The 12,912-nt window shown below is 39.2% G+C and overlaps 1 protein-coding gene and 1 long non-coding RNA gene across 4 annotated transcripts in view; one reads left to right on the top strand and one right to left on the bottom strand.

Moving 5' to 3' along the window:
- The window catches only part of LOC138293159 (uncharacterized), a 195,319-nt gene extending 185,706 nt beyond the window's left edge, over positions 1-9,613 (top strand). Inside the window, exons 2-3 of the long non-coding RNA XR_011202915.1 lie at positions 9,022-9,109; positions 9,459-9,613. This is a non-coding gene — a long non-coding RNA (uncharacterized lncRNA). The remainder of the gene's footprint in view (positions 1-9,021; positions 9,110-9,458) is intronic.
- Positions 1-12,912, bottom strand: part of ADGRL4 (adhesion G protein-coupled receptor L4) — a 918,866-nt gene that overhangs the window by 147,272 nt on the left and 758,682 nt on the right. The window lies entirely within an intron of this gene.

Below are 12,912 nucleotides of genomic sequence, written 5' to 3'. Positions count from 1 at the left end.
TGAGAACAAGTCGAGGCAAGAACAATGAGTAACAGATACTTTTCTTAACTTCGACATTTATCATATGCTACACAACATTGCTACCGAGCCATTGAAACCAGAAAATCGTTTCATGTCTTATCATCGAGTGAACAATACAAAGAATACAATAAACAGCAATTCAATAAGTCATTCACCGTATCTCTGTTTCATGCATATCTTTTATCAGTGACTCTGAAAGAAGCATACTCAATTCTAACCCAGTGTGTTGGTCAAAAAAACCTATAAAGCATCCCTCCATTATGGACATTACTTTTATTTGCTCAAAGAAAACTTAACCCGAAAATAGCAGTAAAGTAACTTGCAGAGGAGTAAACACAAAATTATTATATACATATATGGTATAAATAAATATAAATGCAAGAAATAAAGACACCGTCATCCCCAGAAACCACACATAATGCAACGAATAACCAGACCAACTTTTCTAAAGTCACAAGCAGTGGAACTAAAAGAGGTTCAGGGTTCAAAATCGTTAATAATAGGATCTTAGTGTAAAATGAGTGTGGAGATGCATACAAAATGAAGTTAAATTCAAACAATGAAAGGTCCGCAAATGCTCGACGTTTATTCACAGGACAACATGTACAGCAAATGTAAGTTAGATAACTGATCACCAACTGTCACCCACGCACCAATATAAACACAGCCCAGCTATTTGAATGTACACTTGCCTTCCACGAGCCAACAAAGCTCGTTTCCACCCCAACACCCCCTGGAAGGACTCATTTGAAATAGGCACGAGTATATGAAAATAAACAATAACGCACAAGTGCAGCATAAGCACATGTCACGCTCGTGCATGCAACACACCTCTCCCCTTTACATTTTTATTTTAAAATAAGACAAAAACCTTGAGCCTCACAGGTGAAAGTTGTGACCTCAGGCCTCTGGGAACATCTTTGATGACGTCTGCTCTTCTAGCATTGGATGCCACAGCCATTCCTGTGTTCTTGACTCACTCCTTCCTGTTCAGCCACATCCGAAAAAAACATTGCTCACGTTTGTCAGAGCATAATTCCCCATCCTTGAACAATTATACCCTCTTGTGATTCCAGACAACTCCTTCATCTACTGACTCCGCATCCATAAGCGCTTGATAACTTGTATAGGATCCAACCAACTGGCAAATCCCTTACCATCCATTCTCTCTTTCTTGAGGCATGCCAGTCACCAATCGTCACTACCTGCCTGCTTACAGCTCTATTCCTCTTCCTTAAATCCTGTTTCATTTTAGCTTTGTCCACTCGGCTTCGAATTTGTTTAAAATCTACCTCTTCAATCTCACCCTCCATTTTCTTTTTGTCCTTCAACCACCACAGCACTAACCTGATGCTGGGTTTGCGCCCTCTCAGTAACTCAAATGAGATCACAGAAGTCACATAATTGGGAGAAGTCCTACATGCCATTGCAAAGCATTCCTCCAGCTCGAACCCCCCTTTACAGGAAGCTAAATAGCTCATTGAGCCACTGTGTTGAGCCTCTTAACCTGACTGTTCACTTCAGGATGAAACACCGCAATTCTCTTATGCGTCACCCCACACTTCTCCAAATACCTCTCCATATATTTACTGACAAGCTGAGGCCCATTGCCTGTTACAAGTTTCTTTGGAATGCCATCTCTACAAAAAATTTAATTAAAAAAACTCCACAACATTTTCTGAAGTGTCTTCCTTTAGCATTTTTATCTCCAGCCATTTTGTGAAGTAATCAACTAAAACAATACCAAACGCCTCCTGTCTTAGTAACACTGCAAGCAGGTTAATAACAGCAAGACCCATTTTCTTCCATGGTGCCTCAAGGAACTAAAATGGCTGCAGATCAGTAGACAATGCTTTAGATGACTTGTCACTAGAAGCACACACTTAACACATCCTTACCTGGTCCTGGTGTTCTACAAAAGTATCTGTCCCTGGCCACCAGAAATTTACAGTGACTCGCCTTCTTGCGTTTGATATACCCAAGTGACATTCATGAGCCATATCCACAATGATTTTTCTCCAGTTAAAAAGGAGGTATGAATTTGTCTCCTCACACTATGATACCATTCTCCACAACCAATTCTTCCTATATTTTGAAATAACTAATTTACTCTCCTGGGATCTTCCTTTCATCTGACCAATCGCTCCTGATAAACTGTATCACCTTGTACAGTTCACCATCTTAGCTTCCCGGACAATATATTGTAATAAACCTACTAAATTGATGTCCAGTAATGTAAATGGTACTTCACAGTCACTGATATCTGGCTCATTGAGATTACCTCCTGGAACAGATAAACTGGAAATGCAATCTGAATGCACGTTAACCTTCCCCAGCACTTCCTCTAACTGATACTGAAAACTTTGCAATCTAGAGGCCTCATATGCACCAACTGCTTGTGGTCTGTATTGATGATGAATTTAGTCCCCCATAAAAATTCCTAAAATGTTCTGCACCCCCCCGCCCCCCCAATGGAAGCCAACAACTCCCTCTCAATCATGGATTTTTTTTTCCAGCATATCACAAAGGTCTTGATGCATACACCATAATCCACTCTTTGAAATGATCCTTCAACATCACACACTACCCAGATCACGGTTACCACCATCAACCATCACAACTCATTGCTTCCCAATCACGAAATTTTTAAGACATGGCGCATTCACAATTAAACCTTTCAAAACTTCCACATGCAACCTCCGATCAGCCGACCTCACCCTAGCCACAGTCCCCCGCATCCAGCGCACAACCACAGGAGGCAGGTCTTTCTCCTACCTCACCCCCAAAACCTGGAACTCCCTCCCCACCAACCTTTGCAAAACCAAAGACCTACTGGTCTTCAGAAAGAACCTCAAGACATGGCTGTTCGATCAGTGACCCTCCCTGCTCCCGCTCCTCCCTGTTTTCCTCCCTCCCCCCAGCGCCTCGAGACCCTCACGGGTGAGTAGCGCGCTCTACACATTTTTTTGATTGATTGATTGATTGATTGAAAACATTAAATGCCACAGTCATGCTATCAGTCCAATCAAACTTTGCATCATTTAAGAAACATCTTGAGGGGTCCACTTTGGAAGCACAGATAGGGATAAAGTTAGAGTAGAATTCAGTTAACCCAAGGAAAGCTACTAATTGCTCTATGCAGGTGGGAACAGGAGCATTCGTGATGTTTTCCACATGATTACATTTGGGTTTAATGCCCTCTCCACAGATGCAATGCCCCAGATACTCCACCTCACATTTCTTAAATTTACATTTGTCTGAGAGTAGATTAAGAAATAATGATGATAGGGCTGCCAAAACACTGCTTACGTTCCTTTACCAAGCACTAGTATGTCATTTTGGGAAGCAACTGCTCCCGTTAGACCTCCAAGCATTTCTTTCATTAGCTTTTGAAAAACAGAAACTGTGCTGGCCAGGCCAAACAGCAGTTGACAAAAACTGAACAATCCTTCTAGAGTGATAAAAGCAGTAAGGTTTTTAGATTCCTCATCTAAATGTACATAATGGTATGCAGTTTATGGGTCAAGACATGAGAACACCTGTGCCTCAATAAGGTGGCCACCATATAATGTAGATTAGGGAGGGGATGAACATCCACCCAAATGGTATTAATAAGGCTGTGCGAATCAACACAGAGCCTCAATTCCCCAGAAGTATTAACAGAGATCACAACCGGAGACACCCAAGGTGATGACTCCACAGGCTCGATGATGTTCACACAAATCACACAACATGTCTTTAGGTTTGCCTCTGTAAGATAATGGTTTGTTCCTCACCATATGACGTGACGGGATAACACTGTCATGCAATCTGAGGCAATGCTTAAACCTCTAGTATTCCCCCAACTTGTCACTACATAGGAAGTTGTTGCTTTCACTCCAGCTCAAAACCTGAAACACAACCAGTACCAGCACCAGAAGAATTTTCAGTGGTGTGGCAAATTCAACAAAGATTGCCTACTCTGAGCCATTACATTTTTTCCATAAATGCGGCGCCCAGAAATTAACACAAAAATTCCCCAACTAAATCAGTTTTATGGCCTCTGTACCCACCAGGTGCCACATTTGGTAGCAATAACATCTTATTAGGTCATCTCACTTTAACTATATCATGAGCTATGAAAGTGTACCAAGCACACAAATCCCCAAGCACATGTATAACAACACAGTCCACTGCAATATCACATGAAAGGAATTTAGATTAACTTTTCCGCCAACCAATATTCAATACAGTGTTGATGTCTTGGTCACAATTGTCATATAAACTGATCATAATTATCATACGTTTCTACAAAATTCACTCTCCTGGGCATTGACCTGCATACTCTACCAAAATGCCCTCTGTATTTGCACCTGGAACAAATCACACATGTTAGAGTTGCCCAAATGTCCATTAGTACTGCACCTATAGCACAAAGCTATACTTTTTTTTACCCTCAAGCCTTTGCCAATTGGTCTTTATCTCAGGTTTCTGCATGATCTTATTTTTTTGCTTATGAGATTTCTTTGACTTATCCCCATCTTTTATCCCAATCCTTTAAAACAATATGCACATCATTCTTCTCATTACCCCTTATTTCCTTTACAAACTTTTCAGAATGCTTGATTGATGTGTCTGAAGTGGTTAATATTCTTTCCTGTATCTTCTTATTATTGGTTCTCATCAGAATTTTGGGCCAGATGTAGGTAAGTCACAAATTGCGACTTGCAATTTGCGAGTCATAGCGACTCGCAAATTGCAACTCGCAATTTGCGATGCAGAGAGGTGTCTCAGACACCTTCTGTGATTCGCTATGGGGTCGCAAAGACCCACCTCATAAATATTTATGAGGTGGGTTGCAGTTTGTGACCCCATAGCGAGTCTAGGCACTCACGGGGAAGGTGGCCTGCTGGAGACAGCAGACCACCATGTCCGTGACTGCTTTTCAAGAAAGCAGTTTTTTTTTTTTTCTCTTTGCAGCCTGTTTTCTTTAAAGGAAAACGAGCTGCAAATAGAAAAAATACCGAAACCTTTTTGTTTCTTTTTTTTTCAGAGTAGGCAGTGGTCCATAGGACCACTGCCTGCTCTGAAAAAATTATTTTGTGAGCATTCACAAAGGGTGGTGTTCCCCCGTTAAGGGGGAGAAAAATGTCACTAAGAGATTTCTTTGCGTCATTTTCTTCTACACTTTTAAAGCCTGCTCAGAGCAGGCATTGAAAGGATGCACAACATTGATTACAATGGGCTTCTACAGGCTTTGAAAGATTAGCATAACATTTTTTACTCTAATCCTGCAAAGCTCCGAACTAGCTTTAAAAAATGTTGATGCTAGTTCCCTTAACTACGCCAAGGTGGCCTTAGAGGGGGTGCAAGAAAAGTGGCGCTGCACTGGGTACAGCACCACTTTCATTAAATCAGGCCTTTATTGTTTGTTGTAACTTCGGGATCCTTTCTCACAGTACACAGGATGAGTTGGCCAATTCTCATGTGAAAGTAATAAGGCTTCCTTTCATGTTCGACAGCTAGAACAAATACTGTTACTTTGTTAACATCAAAACATGTTCAAAGTTTGTAATATAATAGGAATTTCAACAAAAGCTCAGCAATCTAGGATGTAATTCAGGTCAGAGGAAAACAGAATAAACAAGTACTTTTTCCCTATGCCTTAAAATGAATGTTCAGGCCTAGTCTAACTAAGAAAGCCTAGAGACACATTAATACAATTAACACATATAAAACCTTACAATTTGAATCAAATACACAAAGCAAAATATTTAATTGCAAACATTATTCACAACATATTAGAAACAGTTTAAACATGCATTTATTATTCTGCACACGTAACTCACGCTAATACATTCATTTAACTCAATATAAGTACAATTAATTCATGTTTATTTAATAGTCTTAATATACTTCTTTACTGTTTTTGTAAAGATAAAACTTTCAATATTAGTTCATGTCAGTAGCTTACTCAAATACGTATGCACAACATCTTTCATTCCAAAACGCGATGTCAAATATGAATGTAGGCCACATTGTGCACCATAATTCAAACATGCACATTTTACATTTTGTGTTAATTTCTCTATTAGGCTTTTAAAATGAAGGTTTGTAAGTCACTGTATGCTAACTTTTATGCCACTAATGTATGAATAAAATGTGATCCTTATCAAGTGTAAAGGGGTGCAGTGCCATGGCATCTAGGCTGCTTTGGGTAAGAGGGAGGCTATGCGGGCAGCTTCCCCCTCAGTTGGTGCACAGGGTTGGTCTCAAGAGGTGGGGGAAGTTCAGGGGATCACTGCAGATAAAAAATGGAAGAGTTCACAATTGATTATCTGGAGATATGCATTGGCTAATGGTAATGGAAATGTAATAAGAGTTGTACAGAAAGGGTTAGATGAAAAATAGTAATGTCTAATGTTGCAAAATGCATCTAGGCACTTTCGGACGCTGTGAAATGCACTTAGAAAGTCTATCCATGGCGCAAACGATCAGTAATGTTTGAGAATAAGTTCGCAATGCACTTTACCGTTTGGCAGAATAGGCATGACATCACTTCAAGAATGTTTGTATTCTTTTTTAAGGAGCTGCACTTTTTTGCTTGGGCCCCTTCAAGCACACCATACCTGTATATCTTTGTGTGCTGTGGAGGCACTTTGAAATGCATTCCTGAACTTCATTCATGGAACAGAGCAATAGGGAGGTCAATCAATCCAAAAAGGACATCGTTTGTAAAATTTAAGGACAAGTATGTGTATATATTAGTTTATGGTAAAGCATACTGATAACATTGTTTTCTGCCTTTGGAATTCTTGAATGGCCTGTAACCTTTGTGAGTTATAGTTACCTAAGGGTGCTAGTTGTAGTTACTTGATATAACCATAACTTTAACTGCTGAATTTCTATGGTTTTGTGCGAGTAAATTCAGAACCTAAATATAATGTACCTGTAAACTTTGTTTTTTATAAGCAAATTTCTATGTTTAAAAAAAAAAATCTATTTCCTAACTATAACCTTTGTTTTTTTTTTGTGATTTTGTATGTTTTCTAACATAAAGTAATTTTAATTACTTTACATTAATCCAACTACCGCCGCGCACAGCCTTTGGCTGTGCACAACAGGGGTAGTCGGACGGCCCTGCACTCCCCTGTCCTTTGTCCTGGGAAAAAGGTGGGACGATGCTGCATATCACTGATGTATATAGGGTGGGTCCATAAGGTTGGCGATTCTAGGCCATTTTTCATACTTGTAGTTTTTAAAAGGGAAAACACAATCTCTGGTCTCAACAGCAGATGACAAGATAGAACCAAGTCATCACAGTCATTGCATGAGTTATTGCACTTGAGGAAAGCAAGGATGTTCACACCTCTACCAAGGTTTACAGATAACATTTCAAGAAGGAAATGAAGAGAAAAAAACATTTGCTTTGCCTTGACAATCTGCAAGAAATTAGGATGATTAGTACTTTACAGCAGTGGAGCTTGAACTTGGGCACCTGCTTTTTTAATATCTATGACTACTTCCCCTTGAAGTTTGATTTCTGTGAAATGAGCATCATGCCACAATGAATCCTGCCCAGCGTATTCATCAAAGAAGAGGACACTGTTTTTTGCAGAATGTCTACCCAACTGGAGTGCTTCCTACTGCTAATTAGTAAGTGCTACCTCACTGGGAAAATGTATAGTGTATTTCCTACACTACAGCTGTAATATATCCTTTAACCTTGTTTGTCTGTAACTTTGTCAATGTGATTGTTCCTCAAGCCTTTTTTGTCAGATAACTTTTTGAGGTGGAACAGCAGAGAAAACACACTTAGGTGTTTTCTCTTTTTTCTATTATTGTCAGGGACCGCGGGCAGCATCAAGGCCCCCATACTCCTAGCTGGCTCCCCACCTCCTGCAGAAACCAACATTACTCCTGCATGCAGGAAGCTGCTGAAAATGCGGGAGCAAAACTTTAATCTTTTTCCCTGCCTGCATGTCTGCGGGCAGGAAAAGAGATGAAAACTCCCTTTCCAGCAAGCAGGAGCAATTTCACAGGTCCTGCTTGCTGGAAGTGAAGTGTTTGCTTTTGCTTGGCTAGAGCTGTCATAGCTGAGCATCCATGTCTCTAGATATCTAGATTTATTTTTCCTTTAACATCTCTAAAACTACCAAATGGATTTACACCAAATCACAAAAGCCTACTTTCTACACCAAAAGCTACATTTCTGCTACATTTTATGAAGTTCCGTCCTGCAGTTCAGGCAGTAGGCCCCCTTTTCCTCAGCCTCCTCTTGACATTCAATACAGCAGCTAAATTGACTGTCAGATTAGTTTAGAAAATTTTGTGAAAATCTCATGAAGATTCATCGAATGGTACAAAAGTTATTGGCAAAACAAAACATGCTTTTCCTACGGAAACTAGGGGCCTGATCTAAAACTCTGGGTGATGGGTTACTATGTCACTATGGGTTACTATGTCACTATGTGATGTGATGTTTCATCTACTGAAATCTAAATCCCATTTTATCCAATGTATTTGTGAATATTTATATATATATATATATATATATATATATATATATATATATATATATATCAATCTCTATAATTATTGTATATATATATATATATATATATATATATATATACCTACATATACACACACACATACAGATATATATATATGCATATATATATATATATATATATATATATAATTACCCCATATATTACATCTCTCATGACATCTACTTCTTTCCCTCCCTCAATATCCATTACACTTTTTCCATAATTACACAATAATCCACCAGCCTCTGCTATTTATAAATCATTACAATTTATGTCACATACCCCCAATACTTTAAAATCTTTTTCCCCAACTGCATCCTGGTCCTGTTCATGCTCCATTGCTGATTTAAAAACATGTTATTTGAATGCCCACTTATTTATCAATTTTGGAAAATTGTGTTTTCACAAATTAGCAGGATTTTGACACTTGCTATTCTTTTTTCCTTTGTTAATATTTTTCTACTAGAGAAAGTAACAATACTCCCACATACTGGGCTGTGAAAATATGGATTAATATGATGACTGCAATCAATATGAGAAAGTGAACACAATGAGTGAGTAAAGTATGATTTGTGGAATATTTAATATTTTCTTTTTCTAAACTTGGGGTATAGTGAGTGTCTTAGATGATACCTTTTACAATATTATGCCAATATTTGAGTATTCAGTTTGTTAAACAAGATCTTTTTGATGCAATAGACATGAAATCATTATAATTCAAATGTTTTAGGCACTGAAATAATTAAATTATTTCGAACCGATATTCTTTATAAGGGTGTTGGCGAGATATGATTTTTTTTAGTGATGTTCAAATATCTATTGTAAGGTTACAACATTGTCATGGTGGGTTTTTTTGCATTGCAAAGTGATGTTAGATTTTTATGGTTGTTTTTAATTTTACAGCTCTGATGAAGTCTGTTGCTGGATGAAACGTGTTGGATGAGCTGAATGATGTTATAAGGAAATCCATTGAAGTCTAGATATAACACTACTACATGGATCCTCGTTGGTTCACTGAATAAGGAACTGGGTAACCTTTGTTCCTATGATATGATCTTCTTGGTTGGATTATCATCCACTTTTTATATATATATGAGTGCACCTCTTCATTGTATTGGTTTATGTTTCTATGTGGGTGGTTCTTAACTAGAGGATCACTTTGGGGTACAGCATGGGAATTCTAATCTAGATTGAACTCACACTGGTGTGAGCAGTAGTGACCTACAGTGCTTTTTATATTTGCTGTAATATTTTTCTAGGTAGTTTGTCACCTCAGTGGCCCCACACATCCCCAGGTTCCAAGTTTATGGAATACTTATAATGTGTTGCTTTTCATTAAATAACATCTAATTGGAAACAAACTCAGAATGTCACTTTCAGATCATTTTGTAATGCTGTTTTCTTCCATCACAGATTGGACACCAGCTATGTTTTTCATATGTCTTTAGTAAAAAAAAAAAAGAGGGATCTCTTATGGCTTTCACTATGTATTTATCCAGTTTCGCCTCACTTGTTAATAAAAATAATAATGTCAGATGATGTTAAGAAGCGTCCTTGATTTTCCCCAGATATCCCTTTTTTGATCTAATAAGATGATATATAGGATTTCATACACCTTAAATATATGATGTGTTTTCTATCTTTTCATAATGTCTACAGTTCTTTGCTGTTCTCATTTTTCTAATTCATAAATAGAAGTTACATATTACCATATTTCCTATGTATTTATGTAGTTTCTTCCAGCATATATTTTTTCCTTCCTACAATTGTATACATTTTTAGCAAATGTTTTCTATTGCATTGCATTGTATTTTATGATCAACACTCTTGTTCTATTTTAGCCACTCAGACTTATATTACTTATTGTACTGCTGTTTTCTTTTTTGCTGTTTTTAAATAATCTGCAAATATTACATTGAGACTAACAATGATGTTATCCAAGATGTCATGAGTGCTGTAATACATGGGTGGAATAGCAGTGCCATGTGGCCCCCTCCCTAGGCTGAATTTTTCCCCAGGGACCCCATCTCCTGGGGCACAGTCATGTGTTAATGGATGCCCTGGCCCTACCCAGGGTACCCAGTAAAGACTTATGGGGCCCACAGGGGGGCACCCCATCTCCTGTTGTAGCCGGCTTTGCTCCTGTGTGCAGGGAGCTGCTGCAAATAGCAGCTCCCTGCGTGCGAGCGCAATAATTTACTCTCTTTCCCTGCCCACATGACAGCCAGTGGCAAAAGAGATAGAATCTCTGCTTTCAGCAAGCTTGAGCATTTTTAAAGCTTCCACTTGCTGAAAGCAGAGTCTTTGCTTTTGCGTGATGAGAGCTTTCATAGCTAAGCCAAGCAAAAGCAAACAGCTACCTCCTATAAGTGAGCACCCCAGGAGGTAGCAGGACCATATATGACTCCAGGTGGGGTTCTGGGCAGCCCCCTCCAGTCATCGACATGGCCTGGCCCTGGGAGGTGGTGGTTCAAGAGCCGTATATAACCCAGGGAGCCGGGCATGTGTCCCTCCTCTTATATTTTGGCCCCAGGGAGATGGCGGTCCCTGGGACACAGGGGTCCGCGTGGCCACCTATCATATTTCAACTGCAGCCCCAGGGAGGTGGTGGTCCCCAGGGCCCAGGTGAGTCTACACGGCCCCCTGCTTTATTTTTTTATTGTGGCCTTGAAGATGTGGTGGTCCCTGGGGACTCCACATGGCCCCTGCATACTTTGTTTTAGCCCCGGGTATGTGGTGGTTCCTTGGGGTCTGTTTGGACCCCCTGACAAAATTATTAATTTTGTTTCCCTGGGGAAGTGGTGGTCCCCAGGGCCTGGTGGCATCTGTGTGCCCCCCTCCTTTATGCTTTGGAATACTCCTGGGATCTGGCCCACACAGGGGCAAAAGCACTTTGAAACACAGGAGACAACATATATATTTTTTTAAATCATAGCAAACTCCACATATCCAGCTGCAGATTTCTCCATGGTTAAAAAAAATACTTTTAAGCCCTAGCAGGGTCCCCAGGGCCTGTTGGCATCTGTGTGGCCTTCCAATATTAATTTCTTCAACCCCAGGAAGATGGTGCTTCCGAGGACTTCAATAAGTTCCAAAAGGAAGGGCCCTGAGTGGCCCCCTCCCTCATGCTTTGGAATATTCCTGGGACCTGGCCTACACAGGGGCAAAAACACTTTAAAACACTGGAGACATTTTTTTTTTTTTTTATCACAGCAAACTCCACATATCCAGCTGCAGTTTTCTCTATAGTTTTTAATAAATACTTTTAAGCCCTAGCAGGGTTCTACGGGGACCCCTCGACCAAGGCTAGAGTGTTAGGGTGTAAATACCCTGCCCCCTTTTGTTTTTTAATGTTTTTTTTAAAACTCTTCTTGTGTTGGCAGCCATTTAGATCTCAGCAGGAGATCTCCCTGGATCTGTAGCCCTAGATATTCACATTTATTACCCTTTAATATCTTTAAAACTACTGAAAGGATTTACACCATTTTTTAAAAGCACGATTTGCAGACTAAAAGCTACCATTTTGCCAAATTTGGTGTAATTCTGACCAGCGATTCCAGAATTAACTTAGGAAACACACTTTTTGTATCCCCCCCCCTTTTTCTAGGCCCCTGCTTGATGGATCAGCGTGAAACTTTCAATGCACAAGACCATAAAGGACACTTTTTGGGGGAAATGTGAATTTTGTGATAGCGGTGAGTCAAAAAAATAGTTTTCAATGGAAACTAGGTCCTAACTATAGCATCTATCTATCTATCTATCTATCTATCTATCTATCTATCTATCTATCTATATTTATATATATCATGTTTACCCAGGGAACCTCACACTGCTCCACTTCACAATTTCTACTTCGAGCAATCCCAGGAGACGGCACAAATCCGGTAAGACTTATTGCTTTCTTACAAAAGGCTTATTATTTCATACTAATAAAAGTGTGAGGTGCCACCAGAAAAAAATAGCCTACGCGTTTTGGCAGAAGCCTTCAACTTGGCCATCCCATAGTGCAGTGCAAATCATACACTTAAAGGAGCACTCTCCTTTTCTCTATACCTCCTCTGTAAAGGTACATGCACATAAAAAGACCACAATGTCACGTGTAACTTTCCTTTCCAAATAATCACAGTATTTGCAGGGTTTAGCTTAGTCTGACATGTTTCTTACTACAGTATTTATTTTTCTCCATACTATGTCCCTCACAATAAAATGTTTTTCTTTGGAGATATTTCCATAAATTCAAAAGTGAGATTGTTTCATGGTTCTCAAATGAAGTCAGTTATTTGAAAAAAAATATTATTATATCCCTTTTTGATAAAGTGCCTTTCAGACAAAGTTATTTTTTCAGGGTATATATTTC

The sequence above is a fragment of the Pleurodeles waltl genome, chromosome 4_2 (genome assembly GCF_031143425.1).
Source record: "Pleurodeles waltl isolate 20211129_DDA chromosome 4_2, aPleWal1.hap1.20221129, whole genome shotgun sequence".
NCBI classification, from domain to species: Eukaryota; Metazoa; Chordata; class Amphibia; order Caudata; family Salamandridae; genus Pleurodeles; species Pleurodeles waltl.
Note: the sequence above shows the minus strand (reverse complement) of the source record. Positions and strands in the feature narration are given on the sequence as shown.